Source organism: Streptopelia decaocto (genome assembly GCF_964273445.1).
Source record: "Streptopelia decaocto genome assembly, chromosome: 1".
Classification (NCBI taxonomy): Eukaryota; Metazoa; Chordata; class Aves; order Columbiformes; family Columbidae; genus Streptopelia; species Streptopelia decaocto.
This window is the reverse complement of record NC_138663.1, coordinates 92,143,494-92,163,451: the sequence shown is the minus strand read 5'-3', so window position 1 is coordinate 92,163,451 and position 19,958 is coordinate 92,143,494.

Genomic DNA, 19,958 nt, shown 5'->3' with positions numbered 1-19,958 from the left:
GCTTCTTTTGTTGACTTCTACATTATTTGCATCCAAAAGTAATCCAAAGGCTGTGTTTGTGATCCAGGGGCAGAAGCTTTAATGCATAGATCATTATCTGTTCTCAGAGGCAGACAACCTAGCACTCTCTTTTAAACCTATTTTCCCTCCTGAAGAGCAGAAGTTTGTCTAGGACTGAGAGAGCAACCAAGGGATACCCATACTGTGCTTTTATTCCAACCTTGTCTTTGACCCTGCAAACTGTGTAAAAATCCTGGACAGATATTGCCACCCTTCCCTAAAGCACAAGTAAACATTACTTAATTTACCTGGCATGATGCAGGGCAAAATGACCTCACGTACACCTCAACATGTCAGAAGTCTGTCAGGATCTGATTGCAATGAGAAGAAGGAAAGCAGAATTTGTGCCCACTTTTGCCACAGCTTATAAGCATTTATATAACACATACAAACAACTGACACAAATCTATGGAGGTAATAAGGAGATAGGACTGGTTTGGGGACTATAAAGGACAGAGGGCTGTCTAGTTCCAGAAACAATTGTTTAACTTCATTCAGAAAAGTAAAAGATAAAGATATAGCAGCACCAGTCGAGCCACACAAAACACGTCAGACCCACAACATTACATATGCCATAACTTTAAGCACAAAGGAACACATTTTTATAATATGTATATAGATACACAAATACACACATGTCTGTATATATTGATATTTTTATACATTTTTAAATATTTTTAAAATATTTACATATATACACACATATGTATATGCAGGCTTGAGGACAGGCAATAAGCAAAAGGGCCTAGCAACACTGACATATGAGGAAAAACCTGATTAGAATTAACTAAAAGCTGCTGGAATGATGGGAAGATTAAAATGAATGATTTGCACGTGCTACAGAATGAGAGGGAAGGGTCTTGGTTTTTTACCTGTTACAGCATCTTCATTATTTTTCACTCCCTGCCACAATGAGGTGGTTAATTTTGCAGTTGCCATGCTCTCTTGTGTGCCAGGGACTAAGCTAAGCAACTTCTCATCCTCCCCAGCTGCCCTTGGGCATGTCATGCTATGAGCCTTCCCCTGGTTATTGAAACGTGTCAAGGAAACACATTCCAGCTTCTGGGATGCCCAAATTCATCTGGCACTGCTGACACCCTGATGGGTTTGTTTGCAACCCTCATTTAATTAAATCTATTGTTTTGAAGAAAATAGGGGGCCCTTGTGCCTGTTAGGCTTCATTCTGAGATGTTTAAACATGCAAAGCAAGACAATTGCAGCAAAGCAAAGTGGTTAGGCTGGAAGCAGTTACACACAAAAGAAGGCAGAGAAGTACGAAGTTCCAGGCTGTCCTTAACTTCTGCCTGCTGCCAAGGCTTAGAGAGCTGTGTCGTGCTGAAGGCAGCTGAGACCAGCACCACAGAGGCATCTGTGAGATACAGACCTCTGTATCAGACTGGGGTCAGGCTAAAGGGACCTTTTCTCCAGCAACATGTGAGTATGATCGCAATATCAACACATATAAATTAATTTTCAAGCACGTTGCCCTTACTTTTTTCCATTATTTAATTTTAGGGGAATACCGATTGTGATGAGCCTCATCTGTGAATATGTAAAAAGAAATATTTTCCTGCTTGTCTAGGGGTTATGTAAAGATTTGACACACTGATTTCTCACGCTAGAATGCAGAGAGAACTGAGCTGGAATTTGCCTGACTTTGCATGTCCCAGGCAACATCACTTTCATTGTTGCATTTTTCATAGCTCGATAACAATTTATAAACATGTCAGAGAAACCATTATCATTAAAATACTGTATTTCCACAGAGACCACACACTTAAAAATAAATCAACAATGCATATTACTAAGTTGGCACATGGCATCTCAATTTTCCAACACAAATTTGCAAGCTGAGGCCCACCATATTTAGTACTTATCTGCTTAATTTGAATCAGACTAACAATTTTAAATGTTCAAGGATTAAAGTTGTAACTGATTCAAATAAAATTAAGAGACGGGTAAGCTTTATCCCAGAGGAGAAAACCCCACCGGAAAACTAAACAAACTATTCCTTAAAATTCCAATTGCAATGTGCAGAATGAACAAGTCATGGCTGATTCAAAGATGAAGTATTTTTGCTGCACATCTCAAAAAGCTAGAATTAAATTTTTGAGTTTGAATAAAGAAAAAAATAAGGAGCAGACATATTTCTTACTGAAAGACCTATTTTGTTTAATGTAAGATGACTCAAAACTGAATTTCACCTTAATGGACAAAAAAGAAGTAAACATTAACTAAAATTGGTCTTCACCCATGAATGAAAATCACCATCAGCATACATATACACTGTGCACTCGGAATGCAAAACCAACCATAACATATATTCTACAGATAAATTTAAAAAAAACATTTCTTTCTCAACTTAAAATGGTTGCTAACAAAACTACTAAAAATTTCTGAGAGCTATAAACTTGGAATTACTCATACACTACTGGAAACCTCCAAAGTCCATCACTTTATATGGGAGGAAGTGGGGGAAGGGGAAGTGCATTGCCAGTAGAAAAAAAAAATTAAAAAAAAAAAAAAAATATATATATATATTGAAAAGGAGACCTGGTTACATAAAAATAAAGGAAACGGATATTTAAAGAAATGAAGGAATAATTGAAGAAGTAGTTAAGAGGTGTGAGCAACTTGTGCAGCAATTTAAAAAGTCAGTGAAATCTCAACAGGCAAAATAATGAAGGACAATAAGATGGAGTTTTTAATAAGAACAAGGAGTGCCTGACCAAGGATTAAATACATTTCAAGATGCAGAGAGGAATCACAAATAACACTAGAGAAGAGTTAAAATGTTCAGTAGACATTTACATTTTATAATGAGAATTATAAAACAAGAATGCATGTATTCTATCTAATAAGAAAAAATACAAAAAAGAAAATTAAAAAGGCCATATCTGCCAAGATTAAACATGGGCATAAATAATCAACAAGTCTGGTTAACTTACTTGCATCCCCACAAAGCCTAAAAATTGCTTAGCTGAAGGGTTCTCCAATTCATTAATGTTTATAAATTATTTCTATGGTAATAAACTATGGAAAACTGGAACAATTCCAACAGATGGGAGTACTGCCAAGAAAAAGAAAATCCTGGGGCTGGAAAAGAAAACCTTGCAACAGGCTGCTTCCAAAACTCGTATAATCTCAATTTACTGAAGATAGACTCAAAAAATGTTGATCAATGTGCAAAAATGATCTGACAGTAGACAGATTTTTATTCTGTAGCAATTTCTAGCAAGAAGATAAATATTGGAATAGCTAATTATACTGGCTGAAGGATGCTCTCAGCATGAAGTTTTCTAGATGGCATTTTTTTCTAAACCATATTCCTTACTGCAGCTTCTTAGGCAGGGAGAGTTTGTGGTGAAATCCTCTGGCTAAGTGGTGAGTCCCTCTGACCTTGGATTTTGTGGAAAGGGCCCCCAATGCCTTCAAAAGCCTTTGACGCTGTTGTGCCCATGGGCACAAATATTTAGTCATCACACAAACAAACCATCACCACAGTCACCGGGAGGATGAAAGCAGGATTCAGCCCATGGAGATTAAATGAGTGTTTGCAGATTCTTGTGATATCTCTCAGAACAAATGGAAAATCTGAAAATTAATTAAAAGCACAGCTTCACAGCTGAGACCTTGAGCATGGCATTTCATCTGGAGCTAACGTTTATGAGAAGTTACACTCTACCCACCTTGGCAAAAGGCTATAAATTTGCAATTAATAATTGCGCTGCTATTAATCTTTGAATGAAGCGAAACATAGTCATTAAATGGAGAAAGCCTTTGGAAAGTAGATGCATGTGGATGAGTACAGAATCCTTTCAGGGGATGAAACATGAGAAGTTGCAAGAAATACTATTGAAGGCTTTTTACTAAAATGCTTCTATTCTGCTCACAAATAAGCACTTGAAGCTCCCCCAGATGAAGCCTCTCAAAGTCAGCCGCAGCAATAGCTAAGCCTGATCCTGCCCCATCCTTCTGGAACTGTGTCTGCTTTTCAGTTATAGCAGATCAGAGCTCACTGTCATGATTTCAGTTGTCCCCATCCACAGCTCAAGCTCAAACCTGTGTCATTTCCATGAGCTGGTGACAAGTTACATCATGTTCCTATTGTCACTCGTTGAGGCTCAGGGTAGAGTGACAGGGCAGTAGCACACATAGCCTGGAGCTAAATCCAGCACAATAGGCTACCTGGAATCTTAGATCTTCCCTTACACTGCTTTCCATCCTGTGATGAGGCAGCCTCAAGCCAAGGTGAAGGACCATCAGGAAGGCTTGTTCCTACCACCAAGGTGCACAGTGAGGATCGGTTTCCCAGAGACACTCTACCTAGATTATCTCCCTTCTCTGTATTTTCCCATTGTTTGCCACCACCAAAACCAAACAGGCATGAGGCCCTCACCCACAAACTTGCTATAGAAGCCCTTGCAACATCAGTGTCTGCCCAGGAACACAGGTCTGACACTAAAGGTCCTCCTGACACCTCCAGTGCAAGGCTTCAAACCCAGACTTCCTGATATGCTCTTTTTCTTGCTTTTAAGGTAACCGTCCTGAGTATCATCTTCATGAAAATTCCTTCAGAGATATAATGGGTTTCTACCTTAGCTTTGATTCTAACTAAAACCTCCATGATGCTCAAACCTCCCAAAAGCCTTCTGAGTTAATTGTACACACCCTATTAGAACCAAGCTCCTTATTCAGTGTGAAGAGAAAATAATTTTATCTACTTATTATCCTCACTGTTACATTACGTGAGGAAAACACACTGACTTTTTTAAACAAAAGGTGAGAAATTAAAAGTGGCAAGAGGCCAAGTTTAGCCCTCTATAAACCTTCAGTTTGGCTATGTATTTGTAACCATGCAAGTAAAGCAAGAGCCTGATCAGCTACCACACTCCTACAAAACTTAATGGGGAGCAACCAAATGTGAGTTCATTAACCAGTGCAATGGGAGGTGAAGTTGAAAATATTTATCAATCACTTTCTTGAAGATCACAGAGTAATGGATGACTTTCCTGAGTTTGACAGGCATTTCCTTTCAAAAGGCAACTTGTTACTTAGGAATGTGCTTTTTAATGACTTCAACATTAGACACAGCATTTTGGCACCAGTATAATTAGTACACTGCCAAAGACAGGATCTCCAGGTTCATGGAGCATCAATAGTTTCCATGTTTCAGAGTCTAGAAGATCCTAATGCTCCCTGATGATAGCACCAGAGGAAAATGTTTTAACATCATGTGTAAAATGTTTTAGTCATTCCCCAGTGAACATCACAAGTTACCAAATAAATATCTAACAGAGGAAATGAATGAGGAAGCTACGTCAAGATCATGAAAATATTAGTTTTGGTTAATTTTACAAATGAGTCTTTTGCTTGTGATAGGAATGTTTTATTGATACCACCCACTTTTTAGGTGGATTTAGAGAACAATATAACTGTGGCTATAACATAGTCATCTCTTCAGAGGAAGCCTGTCTCTTCGTGTTCACGCTATATCTGTGTTGCCTGGGTTGTAGCCATTTCTTACTCCTATGGTAGATTTTATAACAGAGCAGGTAAAGACTAAAAAATGGCTCTATGGACAATTTAATTAAGTCATTTTTCCTAATCCTTCAACAAACTGGTTTTCCACACCTTCACATAAGAACTCTTTTCCTTCTGTTTCAAAAATCTTGTGAGCTGAAACAAGTGAATTCTGCTTTTACATACTCATTCCTTAATGTGCATTTGTAGGTAGTTAATAGTTATTAGACTGCATCATGTAATTTAGTACTTTAAAAGGACCTCTGCGCAGAGCTAATACAAGAGTAACACTGTTTTATTTCTCATGTCATTTGTTGAAATAAAGTAGAAAATTATTATGGAGATTGATGGAGATGATCCCCAGCTTAATTGTTATAACCAAATAATCATTGCACACTGATGCATAAAATACAAGGTGTATCAAGTCAGAAAGTATGCACAGATTTTGCAAGGCCAGAGCAAATCACATTAACTGTAGAGAAGAAATGGATTATTTTCACTGAATGGCCTTTTCATAAGACTCAACTTTCGCTTACACACAGTCACACAATGATCATAAATTTTTAAATTCCTATCCTGACTGGACTGCCTTAGCCAAAGTAGTGAGTGGAAGACAAAGAAGAGGGAAAAGGCAAGTCAGAAACAACAGAAAGCTGGTCAGTAAACTGTGGATCAAGTCCCTGGGGAAAACTGGGCAAGCACATTTAATTTCTAATATATGCTCCTGACTGCCACAAATAGAGCAGCCTAATAGGAGGGGACATGAAGAGGAAAATGTGTGGTGTTAAGGACTCAAAATTCAGATTACACAAGTTTTGGTGGAGATTTTAATTTGCTCTAGTTTGCTTCTCTGGTCTAACCACCCACCAGTTACTGGAGTGCATCTTCCAGTTAAGTTTTGGCTGACAGGAGTTCAGCTCCACTTAGCAAGGGGAAGCAAAGCCTGGCAGGCCAGGATCATAAACGCATTCACCTTAAAGTGAACTCCTGATCCAAACCAAAATGCTAATGTGGATGTTCCCAGTGCTTTGATATACAGACACACAATGGACAGTGGAGGAGAACAGTGATAATGCTGCACTTACAGTCATCCATGTGCTACATTACCGTGATTTCTGCAATGATGGTGACAGCAGTATCTGTCCTACATGCTTTACCTTTGGTTCCACTCTGCTAGCACATGGGTGTTATCACTGCACGGCCTTTCTCTTCCAGGAGAGGGGAGGAAGGGATGCTCAAGGTGCACCGAGTTCTTCTCACTTTTCCTTTCTGCCTCACTATGAAGAGCCCACCAGTAAAGCTTGCTGGCTTTGTGCTGGCACAGCACAGCTGCTGTTTGGTAGACCCAGCTGAGCTCTTGAAGGAAACTGCCACCTGCAAGGAAGTCCCATGCTTGAAGGGCACAAGAAGAAAGATTATCCAGCTGCCACCTTCTGTGAAGACAAGTAGACAGATCCCTTCTCACGCCTACAACTTCTGTCATCCCTCCAGGCTCCATAGACCCCAGCCAGCCCAGCAAACACTCACTAGAACAGCATCATGGCCATCTGTGATCTTGCAGCCTGGGAGAAAGGCAGGAGTGTCACTGTCAAGGAAGACTGTAGTGGGTGTCTCCATGATTAGGGTACAGTCAGTCCTCTCCAAGCAAGACTTAGACAACTTGTGAGAACAAAATAAAAGGACTCAATTTCCATCAAGCAAGGTGACTTTCTTACCTGGAAAAGGAACATTTTTTCACATGGGCTAATCTGGAGCAAGTATCATTTTTATCTAAGCTATGTGTTACCAGCCTCCATTATAGCTGGTTTCCATAGTGCACTTCTTTTCTGTATCATTTGATTAGGAGCTAGTTGTAAGAAACAGGGAAGTAAAATTTAATGCAGAATCATTCAAAACTCACTATCAATTCTCCTTGATGTGCATACCTTCATCTGAGGAGGGAGTGAGAGGAGGGCTTTAAAGCCTTTTTATTAGAGATGAGTGCCTTTTTATACCCATCGTCCTCTTAGAAATTTCCTTTTGCTCACAACACATCACAGCCCCAGATGGGGACTGCTACCCATGAGACTTGTCAAGCCACCACACAAGCCCTACCTGGCCTTCTGACAGAGTTCAGCCTGTATTGGCCCTCCTGGAATAGCATTCCTTGGATTTACACCCCGAGGAACCGACCTCCTTCACCTTTTAAAGACTCTGTGAGTCTGTAGTAACTGAGATGTCCACCCTGATTTTAGTTATAGCATCCTTCTTTTGAAATAGAGGCCAAAGAAGTCAAGGAACGGCACTCTGTCAGGGTGGGCAGCAGACACTGGGTTTCTAAATGGCAGCTGATGTAGAGAAAAAATAAAGGTGTAGTACACAGGTAATAGCTATCAAAAAATACACATCCTATGTACCAATGTTATATTTCCTGATTCTGGTTACACAGGTGATGATGTTTTCCATCAGCCATGAGTCCTGTAAATAGCTCAATGCATTGGCAAATGTAGATGAAATTTCCATGTGAAAGAGACACAATCAGCTGTTAAGCTTAAAGGGTCATCTAGTTGAAAATGGCAGCTTTATTCAGCTACCCACAGTAGGCAGACTCATACTGGCTATGGCAAACAATGTTAATTTTTTTTGTAACTTAAAAGGTACTACCTCACCAGCTTACTATTTAAGTTTACAGTTCGCTAAACTTGATGGAGATATAAAAGCTGTATCTAACAGAATAATCTACTGAATAAAATTAATGAAATTACTTTCACATACAGTCTGGCATTGCTTTATCTTTAAAATGTAAAGTGAAATCCTACATGTGAACTCTTTTTACATTATTTTTTTGGCCTGTATAATGAAAAAAAGAAAAAAAAGAAAAAGTCTGAAGGCTTTTGGAAAGGAGAATTTTCAGAATTGGTTACAGTTCTCATGAAAGGCTCTGCCATAACCAGTCTGGAATCTGAAAATCTTTTTCCCACCTTCCCTTTAAAAATCAGGTGCAATGTGTGGGCACAAGAGCACCAGCTCCCTGTGCACAGCTTTCAAAATATACTTTCCTGGTATCTCTGCCCATCAACTGGAGTACCACATCTAGGCATGGGAAAACAGCTGGCTTCATCCCCACGCACATGTCTGCCCCCTTTGCTTGTAAAGCCAAAAAGGTTATAAATAGTGATGGGGAGTATGTGACATGCCACCTGTGGGCTTAAGACCTCAGATTACTTCACAGGTTGTTGAACAGTTGCCTAATCTATCCTTTCTATCTCCCATGCCTTTTTCTCACTCACTCTAACAGAAATTTACACAGAAGAAATGAGCTTAAGCCAGCAACCTAGAAGAGATCTGAATCTTAATAAGCAAGAAGCAGAAAAACTTTTCCTTAAGTAGATCAGTCTACAGAGACAAGATTTTTCTCTCTGGCTGGGAAAGCATATGGAGAGAAAACCACAACATTAGTTAATGGCTGAAGGAAAAGGATATTTCACAAACAGCATATTTAGGTTACTGCAATGGCAATGCTGCCAAGCGCAAAGAAGTGTTCAGTGAAATCAGTATCTATGACAGCTGGTCTTGTCCATGTACCTGAAAGTTGGCTCTCCCTTGCAAGAGTGTGTTTCATCCATTTTCCCCAAAGCTTCTAGGTGCCTCCAAGGATCTCCACGTAGCAAACCTGTTCTCAGTGGCCCAACCCATGTGTCACATTACTCACCCTACAGCAAGTCCTTTGGGCTGAAGCTGCGAGCCTTGTGTAAAGCAGCAATTAAGCTGTGTAAACTGGACAAAAGTGGATGTTGAATCATGAAATCTTCAGGGCCATGAAGCAATTTAATCTGTCTGAGAAAGTCTGCTGCATAAAGCAGATTTAAAAGGAGGGAATCACATACAGATGGGAGAATGAAACAAAGCATTTCTCTGACTGGAGAGCATCTGGCACACCATTAAGATACAATTAAATAACTAACAAGCTAAACAAAATTTTTATGTAACACGTGATGTGTGTCTTTTGGAACGACCTGAAATGTGACAGCTGAAGAGAAGTTACAGGATATTTAACTACTGGAGACCTGAAGCTCTCCAAACAGGAGTGTAAACTCTAGCCAGAACCGAGGCAAAAAAAAGCAAGCACAGAGATTGTTCAAGTCAGAATGACGGATATGATGGAGTACTGGGGCTACTAATGTAAAGACAGAGAAATAATTAATGTATTGCAGTCTTCAGTACTTAAAGGAGAGCAAGATGGTTGAGTGACTGAACTTTATTTCACAATATTTTACCAGGCTTTAAATTTTACCCATTTCTAAGACCAGATGCAACTGTCCTTACCCACTATTGGATAATTTTACCTGTGGGCACAAAAGTTGTACAGTTACTCAACAATAACTAAGTATGCAGTCCTTTAAGGCTTTTACATAGAAGAACTGGTGTTTCTGTTGCTTTTTAGAAACAGAGAAGTGAAGCTGCTTTCATGCAGATCTGAATTCCTTAGCACTTTCACATCTCTTTCAGACACTGAGGAACAAGATTCTGAATTTATTTTCTCATTTGTTACAAAAAAACTAAGACCTTCCGTTTTTTCTAGCATCTCTCACATTTGGCTTATTTTCATTGTCTTCTAAAAAACAATCACAAAAGGAAGCGGGCTGTGATTGTCTTCCATATGCTACTGAAGTAGGAGGAGTTTGGCTCAGTGGGTGGTCAGTGTACTACATGTGGCCATAAGAAAACCTGATATAAGTAAAATTAATGTTAATATTAAGAGGAAAAAAAAAACAAAAAACAAAAACAAAATCCCAAACACAATCAGATGAGAATAATCTGTAACTAGAATTAGCTGTGCACTTGAAAAAGAGGTGCAGGTAATGTGCTTCAGGACATTGCCAAAGGAGTAAAATAATATTTCTACACTGCTTACATTATTTTAAATATAACACAATTCTTAAAACATACTTTTGGACAGAAATAAACTTTGGCTGTAGTCTGTGTTTGTATTTCACCCATATTAAGTGGACTAGCTCACTGTTGGCTAAAACTATCATCCCAAATTACAGCTGCTCTTAGCATTAAGATGTTCTATCCTTGACTTTTTGGTTTGTGTTCACATCTCCAGCAGTTAACAACTAAATAAGTATAATAAGAGCCTGCCTAATACTTAATTTGAGCTTGTTTCATTGAGTTTCCAGCTATTAGTTCTTGTGTTTTAATTTGCTAAAATAAGGAGCTTTTTGTATCCATTTGTTCTTAACATGGAGCATTTATATACTGATCAAGTCAGCTCTCAGTCTGCTCTAGCAGAAAGAACAACTTGATCTGCAACTGTTTCATAATAGAGCTTTTTCTTTTCCCCTTCAGAAATTAGTATTGCCTTCTTCCTCGTACTCTACAATTTTTAATATCCTTTTAGAAAGTATGACATGGAAATGATTTTCAGGTTCTGACTATTTTACTAACGCAGAAAATTATCTTGTTGCTTCCACACATTCTTTTTCCCATCTGCTCGAGGTGCACACTAATTTTCCTGCCATTGTAGGGTCCCTCGCACTGATCAAATACCTACTCTAATCTCTTTTTCAGAGTCACTGCTTTCTTTTACCCCCATTCTGTTTATGTTGTTTTATGTTTCTAGACACATCATTTGGTTGCTTCTCATATTAAAAAGCATTTCCTTTAAATGGACTCTGTTGCTTAGTATACCTGATCTCTCAGAAGGACTGTCTCTTCAGCAGTCTTTGTCAGAGGCTCATAAATGTTAGGAGCAGGAATTTAACATTCTCTGCTGAATATGTTAGTAGTGAATTCAGTGTTGACCTCTGTATAGCCTCCCTCTCAGAGTATCTTCCTTCACTGATTACTCCTCATTAAATTGTATTTTTCAAAATTTGTCAGTTATTCAGTGTTTTACTTGTGTAACATGTTCTCCATTGAAAATATGAAGGATGTTTCCTGCTCCCATGGCAAGACTGGCAGAGACAGTTTTAGCTGTCTCTTTTTGCCCTCTTTTGTAGTGTTACATATGATGCACTTCCTAGGAACCATCCAGGCACTTTCACTGATTGAAATCTCTCCTGTTGTGTTGAAGTGGGACTCCGCTGAAGCTCCCTGTAAGTCCTGCTCTCTTCCCACACACCAGCATGAGCTTGTGACATCTCACCAAGTGTCCATGTGTAGGGACAAGGCTCCATGGTCTGAGTGGTCCCACTTATTCCTTTATCTCTGGTTTAAGCCAGATTCCTATAAACTGTCCTTACTTCTGTATATCTACCTACTTTGTATGGCTGAAGAGAGAAGTGGCAATGTATGAGAAAACCATATGGCCACCCTGGTCATCAAAGACACAATTATGCTCTGGCTTTCAAGGCCCCTGCATTACACCCTCCCAGGGCTCTCATCTCTAGTCCTTTTGAAATACTTTCAGAGCTTTAAAATACCCCTTCTAGAGATCTCAGTAATCCAAATTTTAAACATAAATTACATCTGAGAGAGAAAAGAGCTTCTCAGCCAATGCCTTTAGGATACCTGGCAGCAGCCTATGTGAGCCTGCAGATTATTAAGTACCATTAAGAGTTACTAATGACTTAGAAAATACATTTTCATCCTTAGGCAATATCCATCTGATACTTTCCAAACAGAAAACAGAAATGTTCATTGAATAAATCTGCTTTTTCTGTACAAGTATTTTTATTATTTCCCTCTCCTTAGGATATGCATGTACAATTACCAAAATTCCTAATAGACTTATGTACGCAACAAACTTCTTTCTGTTCTCTGTCTTGCAAGACATGAAATTCTTCATCACTTTTCTGTGTTCCAGAACTTCAGATCAATAATGACTACTACTTATTTCCTTCTCCATATTTTTACACTGTGTTTTTTGTTATTTAATTCCCTCCCCAAGACAGGTTTTCCCACAAAGCTGCTTTATTTCTTGATGGTGGACCACTCGTCTAAAACAAATCTTATTTTTATTTATGCTTGCTTTCTGACTTTTTCTTTTGTGTGAATTCTGTTCATAGTTTCCCTGTGGTTCTTGGAGGATTGCCTTGGTAGCACCAAGTATTTATACTGCTGTTAGAACAATTTTTCCTTGCTCAGACTGAACATAACTAGATCCTGACCACTGGTCACCATCCAGTTTTAATACCAAAACTAGTAATTTCTCACCAGCCATCATAGGCAGGCTCTTTATGAAATACATTCATTGTCTCTTCACCTGTAACTCAGATATGAATTCTCAGGTATTAATGACAACTGTTATTAACTTCAGTGTTTCTCTAAATGGAAAAAAATTACTAACAGGTGCAGAAACTACTCTTAGGCCAAAAGATCAGCTCCACCCTAACTCGTTCTTGGAGATAGGTCTGCTCCTATTTTCTATAGGAAGAAAACATGGGCATAGGACAGGTCAGCTCTTCACATGCCTGGACACACGCTCTTATTACTTTTCTGCACTCCATTTCTCAATCCTTTGAGGAAAACCCTCTGCAAAGAGGCTTCTGCTTCCTCTGTTTCTCTCCCCCTAACCCTTGTGATATAGCACTTCTTCCCTCTTCCTTTTCAATACACATCCCCTAATCCTCCCCCCAGTGGTATCATGGCACTTGTTTTGCAGAAGGTCACTGCTTGTAATGGGCCCTGTGTATTTACACTTCTATTAAAATCTTCAAAACAATGCATTAGGAAGTCAAGTCTTAGCTCATGGGATATCATTGACACACCACCTAGCCTGAGGTCCCCCAGTACATCGTGACTCCCTGAAAGGTGAGTCATCTGAATACATTACTGCTCACTTTGCCTCATCCATCTTTTTCCCAGGAGCAAAGTAAAAAGGAAGTCAGCAGTGTGTCTGATGGCAGTTACCACAGATGTATTCATGTGTCTCCTACCTTTAAGTCAGCATTTAGTTTTGTTTGCTTAAAATACAGTGTTAAGAGGAAAAAGTGACAAGTGAGTACAACATAGGCATGGCTTAGCTGAGATGAAACAAGATTTCATTTTTAAACAGGCTTAGGCTGTCTTGTGCCTGCTGTCCAAAATCTGTGGCAGGTTCAGTGTGAGAGTGGGGCGACCTGTTCCCTCAGCAGCCCCCTGCTCGTTCCTGCACAGCCCTGCAGCCCTTGCACCCACAGCCACAGCGGAGCACTTTCCCTTCGCTCCTTGCCCTCCCTCCCTGACATAACCTGTAGGAGCTCTTTTACAATAATAAATAATACTTCTAGTTGTTTTCATCTTCAAAGCCTTTTTTTTTTTTTTTTTGGTAACCATTAACTAATTAACCATCAAAAATCTCAAGAGAGGTGATGGAGTTGTACTAACCAGAAATTTGCTCTCAGTCCACATCAATTAACTTGACCATTTAGACAGAAGGAAAAAAAAAGGTATCTAGTTTGGTTTTGTCTTTATTTTTTACAAAACCTGAGACTGAAACAACAGATGAACTGGAGCTATGGCAGTGTGGTTTCTAGTTTCCACTTCTGACCTGGAACCACTGTGCTGCAACTCGTACAACCCCCTTCCCTCCCGCTTCCCTGTCCATCTTTCTTCCAAAGTAAGATGAAACCCCAACAATACAAAAAGATTGAAGAAAAGGTTTTTCCTCAAAGTGGTGTTCCTCCTGCAAAATGGTAAACTGTCTCCTTGATTAATTCTATCCCAAAACAAGGGACTGATTACTTTTTAACCTTTACAGAAGCTGGAATACAAATTTACCATGCACTGCACAATTGGAGATTTATTGAAATTTGATTACAAAAAACAAAGGGAAACATGCCCTCCATTTTGAGCAGCTTTACAAAAATTCAGTCTAGGCAATCCTTTATGAATAGCTCAATCTATGCATATCACGAATGAAAACATGCAATACTTTCCAACTGTCATTTTTAATTAGACATGGCTAGAATATGTGTGTTCATATATTAAAAAAACCCAAAAAATAACAACACAAAACCCCACAAAAAATGAAATAGTATTTTACAGGCAAAAAACCCTACTACAGTTAAATACATGCAAGAGTGATTGCAACAAATAGATGTATATTATTTTTTCAGACTTCAGGGATCACTTTGAAATGCTTCTTATTATATCTAGTCCTCCCCAACATCAGAGCAGCATAAAACAAAAGAAAAAGGGTCTTAATGATATATTTTTTAAAATATTTATTTTTAGGAAGGGCTGTCAGAAATTTTTACTCTCACTGTGAGATTCACCCAGGCGCAGCACTGAGGTGCAGTGCTGCAGAACAGGGGCAGTGTCAGGGTTTGTCAAGGGTCCCAAGGTGACACCCAGGGAGCTCAGAGGTAGGGCACCATCATGGTGATGCTCACAGCAGGTCTGGTGGTCTGGCTGAGCCAATATTGCATCTTTCCCAGGAAAGGACATCCTAGGTGGTGGTCATGAAGTGGGCAGATCAGGGAAATTAGTGCCTACAGATGCCCCGAGAGTATCTTCTGAGCCATCTGGTGGCCCATTAAATCTTTCTTTCTCACTTGAGATCCAAATGTAACTTAACCAAGCAGAAGAGTAGAGCAGCTTCTTGTGAGGTTGTGCATGGTCTGGTTTCAGACAGAGCTATTTTCTTGCGAAGTGCATGCCCAGGAGTGATGACTGCAATAGCAGCATAGCAGTTACAATTTCTTCTGGTGAAATGAAATCACAAGGTGAAATTTTTGGAGACTGAGAAGTTACTGTACTTGCTTGAAACTCCCAGTGAACAGAATGAAACTCACTGTAAATATTTTTTAGACCTAAGAATCAAACAGAGCTTCAGCCTGGCTCATAAACAAACAAATCCAGGACACAGCAGCTCTACCTCAGCCAGCACTGTTAGAGAGCTCACAAAGGAGAGCTGCAAGGACACCAGCCTGGTTGAATCATTTGGAATGTTTTAAAGAGTTTAAGTTAGCCCAAGCCACACAGTGAGCAGGTTAACGGAACTGATGCATCTGAAAATCAATATTTTTTGTTTAGAGTTAGTTTTTGGCCAGCTCATCTCCCTGAATTACCAGCACTGGCAAGAGTGCTGGCTGAGGGGTGGGGATAGGACACAGTCATGCCAGCACTTACGTGGGTCAGTGTATGCTGCCATGAAACCACCACTCCAGGAGCTGTGCTGCACCAGAAAACATCTATAGACACTGTGCTCAAGGCCTGCTGTATCCAATGACCTAAAAGTGCTGCTAAATCACAGCTGAACTGCTGTGAAAATGAATCTGATCAATTGTCACTTTACCTATGGAGGAAAGTAATGTTAAACTGGTCTCAGGTCTGTCTTCCACTGGGGTCTTCCAACAACATCAAGTGCAAACCTGTTGAAAGACTCCATTTTCAGAGCCAAATCAGAGTGGTTCAATCCAGGCTGTCACCAGTATGTGAGAAAAAACAGGAACAAGACAGATGCTTTGCCTGCCAGCAATCTCCTGCTCCCGGGTTGCTCCCAGAGGGCCACAAATGCCAGTGAAAATTAACGGAGTTACAGTCACACCCATTTCATCAATCTTGGATATCGCTGGGTTGTACCTATGGATCCTTCATATGAGCTACAGGAATAAACCAAACCGCATTCAACATTCACAGCTGCTTTTTAGTAGATGGATATACCCATTAGAGGTAGATTCTGTCCTTCTAACAAGTTCCCAGAATAGCCCTATCTCTGGGCTTGGGAAACATGCCCAATCCCTAAACTTTTAAGCAACTTGCTTTATTACCTGCCAGCTCTCTGATAAATCTTGTACAACATGGGCATAAACACCATGTTAATGGTATAGTTACACAAACTCTACTCTGGCAGCAAAGCTGGGTCAAGAAGTTCCCTCACCGCTTGGTCCAGCTCCAGCTTTAGCATTTCTTCACCATACCAGCCCAACTGTCTGAGGTGCTGCACTCTCAGTGACACTGCTGAAGTTAGCAGGGTAAAAAAAAAAACAGACAAGCCAAACCAAAACAAACAAACCCAAAACCAAAACAAAAAAAGAAAAACAGATAAACCTCTTCCATTGCTATTTCTTTCTCTCCATCAAGGAAAAGGGAGTGGAGAGGGCAGGCAGAAGAGAAATAGCAAGTAGGAAAAGCTTTTCTGAGTATTAAAATAGAAGACGGAAGAAAATACTTAAAGTGACTTTGCCACCTTTACCAAGAACTTGTGCTCATAGCTGCATATAGAGAAATGTGTATCAACAGAAGAAACCATTTGCCAACCTGTGTTAAGGCAGTCAAAACCTTGTTCCTTCCAGCCATGATGACAGCACACATTCAAACTGTAACAAAACTACCATCTAACATTCAAGGCAATTCAATTTGAGATTTAGCTTAAGGTTTTCTCAACAGAAAAGTGAACAATTAAAGGAAGACAGCATGACTGAATTATTAAGGCAAGAGCCTGGGGGAGAGAAGAGCTCCTGACCAGTTCCCACAGACACCACTGGCTCGGCTGGCAGGGGGCAACCAGGAGCCACCAACAATGAAACCTTCGAGAGTGATGTGACTTAGCTCCGCTGCACTAAAACTCCTGCTTAGAGAAGTCAAATGGCCTTCCTAACCAAGTTTGAAGTCAGAAAAGCAAACTGAATTAAAAATCCTTGAATTTGCAATAAACCCCCAGATGGTTTTCATCCTGTTTACAGCAGCACAGGAGTAAAGGAATCCCCGGCTCTTTTCATCTCATGCAGCCTCATCAAAATTCCCTGCTGCACTGATCAAGTTAAGGTCAAAGATTTGTGACCCCACTGTTCTGCAGCTCTCTAGAAATTTGCTTAATTTTCATCCCAGAATTATTCATGGACAATTTATTCCAATTATCCTCATAACAACACTGTCCTTTGGGTTAAATGGCTCTTCTCCTGCTCGGCTCCATGTATTCTAGGCAACATCTTAACTTCTTGCAGCCATCATTTTGCCAGATGAACAAGCCAAGCTTTTTAATTTTTCTTTCAAAAGGAGAATAGGTTTCCACTGAACTTTTTTCAGTAAGTCTCTCCTCTCCTGCTCTAATTAGTTTTCAGGTTCCTTGGGCCTAGATGACCTGCACATACTATTTCAGACATTCCACTGTTGCTCTGGATGATGAAATCCATTTTAAAAATTAACTTAGGCTTATGAATTTCATTTTTACTTTTATTATCTACATCAAGAAACTTTAAAAATATCATGAACATTTGTTGAGCGCATACCTCAATATTTTGACACAAACCTGAGAAAGTGAAAACTTGAGAATTGTTTTCCCTCATACTGCATTCTGATGCAACATGGTGTGAATGGGAGACTAATCAAAATATCAACCTCTATATACTGTTATGTCCGGATCAAATGATTCATGCCACATACCTTCAATAATATAATTGACAAAGAAATAACATCAGCTTAGTCTCAAATAACCTTTTCTAAACATCTTATTCAAGGTTATGAGTAGGTTATAAAGATTATATCTGTGTTCCAGAAATTGAAACCCTGTGCTAAAAACCATAACAGTTATGGAATACAAGACACTGTAGCAGTCTTTCAAGTGTACTTAATTTTATCACTATATTTAATTATTTCTTTTCAAGGTTTTTACTAGGCTCTCCAATCACTGATGCTTTTTTTCTCATTAAAGTGATAAAACGTGTCAACTGTTATTACTTTAAATTTCATTAAGTATCCCCATGATGGTGCCAATTGTTAAGCAAAACTTAATGGCCAGAATGTATTTATTTATCTGCTTTGTTTGACTGCTATGAATGTAACCTGCACCTGTCATCTAAGCATCAGTCTTTACAACAATCTAAGCAACAAGACTTTACAATTTCGTGGTCATGTTCTTGCTTTATGTTCTGTGTGGTGTTTTGTTTGTTTGTTTGTTTTGTTTTGTTTTTGTTTTTACAGACTTCTGGCTCCATATGATATATGGGTATGTGTGTGCTTGTGTGTGTATCTTCAGCTCAGACAGCAATTGGTGAAAAAGCAGGTCTGTCTTAAGAAAAAAAAAAAGTGTGCTATTCTGATTTATACCATTAGAAACTTAGAAGGAACACTAAAAAAATCATTAGATAGAAAAAAAACTTGTGCCAGTTTAATGGAACTTTAACTATATTCCTATATGAGCAAATGGTCACCTTTTGAAATTCGAGACGCTGAATCCCAGGGCTGTCATTTTGAAACTGGCAGAGCAACTTTTGCCTGTGAGCTCAATATTCTACACATATTAGTCATCAAAATATGTCTGTGTAAAAATTACTATCCCATCATGACACAAATATTTTTGTCCCTCAGAGGAAATGCAGGCAGGCTCCACAAAGCAAGCTCCAACAGAAGTAGGACAAGATTCCTGGAGTCTTGTCAACCCTGGAACCACCTCCTCAGAATGAACTCCATCACATGTTGCATATATGCAAGCAAAACTGAAGTCTAAACTACTTTCTTAACTTCCAATTCTTAGCAATTCAATTGTCTGGATGACTGTTGAGACTCTTGAATTACCTGTAGGAATAGATATCTTCAGCGATCTAATTCAGTGATGGGGAAAGACAAATAAAAAGATATGTTCTTACAGGCTTTTCTGGGAGGATTTATATTTGTATTTAGTTGTCTCATCTGCAGCTCTGAGTGCATTCACTTGTACATATAGTTGAATAAGACTTGGCAGTTAAAAAAAAACTTCATAAAAATTAATATCACATCTTCATAAAAATTTAAGTTTTTGGTTGCTTCTTCTGTCTTCTTGAACCAGATTTAGACTGGTGGAAAGGTAACAAGAGTGCTCTCTCCTGTTGAGCTATCCGCACAAGGCAGTGAAATTCAGCTTTGTAAGCATGCTGAATAAGAAAAATTACATATTTCATTTTATTTTTAAATCACAGCCTGTCAAAATGAACCATGCAGAATACCAGAGATTCATTTTTATGCCTAACGTAGTCACTAACTTTGTTTAATTTCCATTGATGCATACCTTGTGTGTAACAGAGAGGCAAATAACAGGAGCTCTATATTCCACAATGGCAAACTTTCTTTTCTACTTATTACATGCTCTAAATAGAGCATCCGAACTCTAGAAGTCAATTTATACCACTGTCTTGGTTTGCAGCGGGGTTGAAGCTATAGGGCCCAATTTTGGTCACCCTCCCCACATGCAACTCTGTTACAAGTTAATGCAAGCTTTGATATGAGAATTAAGATAAAACACTGGACTAATGCTTAGCTTACTACACTTCAAAGAGTGGCATTTCAGATAAGGGAGCAGAGAAAATGTACCTGCTGCAAACATGGTAGCCATCTTCCATTTAGTGGATCAGAACTTTCACACTATTACTGAAAAGAAAATTCTAACTACCCTTAATAAAAGAGAAATGGCACAGCTGCAATCCCAAATATCTGTGGTTTCTAGGATGCTTAGAGAATGTAGCCACCAGTGAGCAAACGTGAATGCTGTA